Source organism: Arachis ipaensis, chromosome B03 (genome assembly GCF_000816755.2).
Source record: "Arachis ipaensis cultivar K30076 chromosome B03, Araip1.1, whole genome shotgun sequence".
NCBI lineage: Eukaryota > Viridiplantae > Streptophyta > Magnoliopsida > Fabales > Fabaceae > Arachis > Arachis ipaensis.
In genome coordinates, this window is record NC_029787.2 from 27,535,919 (window position 1) to 27,537,603 (window position 1,685).

The following is a 1,685-nucleotide window of genomic DNA, read 5'->3' on the forward strand; positions in this document are numbered from 1 at the left end:
TTCCTCATTTTCTTCATCTTTTAAATTTATCTCATGTATCTTAAAATACATATCAAGACTCATTTCTTTTTCTTTGAACTTGCACTCGACTCGCTTGTATCTTCTCTCTCATCTTCAGAACTTATATCATTTTGTTCCATTGTATCAGTTTCAACGGTCCTTTGATTCCCAGTTTTGGAGCTCGTCCTTTTCAGCTTGAAACATTGTCCCATTCCCATTATGCTCGCATTCTTGAAAAAGTGATGTTGGTTGGACCTTCTTTTTCTTCTTCAGAGTCCTAGCTTACTCTTCAAATGCATCTTCTACTATTGTGGTAGATTATTTTCTTGTTGGAGCTTTTGGGTCTTGAGTTTGCAAGCTAGCCTTCTTATTTTCAACCACAATCTTTTCTCTCGTAATCTTGTATTATTGTAGCAATTCAACACTTAACTTTACTTGTGTAACCTCAAAAGAATTATTTTTTTGGACTTTTTTCTTTTATTTTTTGGCCTAAGGTAAGTATTTGTTTTTTTTTAGTGGTCTTCCTAATTTTATTCTGCATACACAAAAGAATTTTAATGAATAAAATATTATTTTATTAATAATTTAATGAACATAATTAACATAAACAAGTAATTAAATAAACAAAATAACTAAGAAAAATAAGTCATTTAGGATTTTACTAAAAAAAAACTACATAAAAATATGTCAAGATGTTTTAGAATCAGAGTCCTCCATGAACTTATATTCACTTTTCTCATCTTTCTCACAATGTTGTTTTGCAAACAAATTTGGAACCATATCTATAATGGTTGCTCGTAAACCATTTCTCACTAGATCATTCGAAAACTGTCCAAAACGATAAACTATAAATAAATATTTCAAATTGATAAATATGTGTTCTTGGTTTATTAAAAAAAATCCATTTTTAATAACAAAATGTAGTTTACGAACCTTAACTCTATAAAAGCAAAAATATGTTTTACATCCATTGAAGACCTATTTTCATAATAAATTTTATGAAAACAAAAGCCCAAACGCTAGCATTTTAGTTGACTAAGGCCCATCATATCAATTCTTAATAAGAAAAAAAAAAAAAAAAACAGAAATCTTTCTTACAATTATGCATTTTGCCCGCAAATTTTTAGCTATTTCAACTTGAGTCCTCATTGGGAGAAATATTTATGAAACCACCTATGCCAATTACAGGTCAATATCCTTGAAAAGAGTCGTTGCCAAATCCCATTTACTGAAACACGTCTTACTATAAATAACACACCACATTGAAAGATGTACAAGGTTCCCATGATCCCTTGATCCTTTTCATGCCAGCCCTATTCTAAAAACTTACTGTATTTTCTTTTCATAGTTGTCTCTGTAGGAGATAAAAAGAATTACATGCTCATTATTCATGATTGATTTTTATTTGGATTTGAGCTTGTTAGGACATGCCCTTAAAAATATAAATCTTTGGTATTAGGATTAGTTGTCTACCGTACCATAACAATACATCTGTTTTAACAAATATCTATGTAAATATTATCTTGTCATAATTTTTATACTTAATAAATTGAATTTAGAGAATATACTAAGGCCATTTGTTAATAGAGTTAAAATAAAATATTTTTACTCTTTTAATATATGTTAGAGATTATCTAACATATATTCTTAAGATTACTATTATTAGAAATTTTTAAATATTTTTA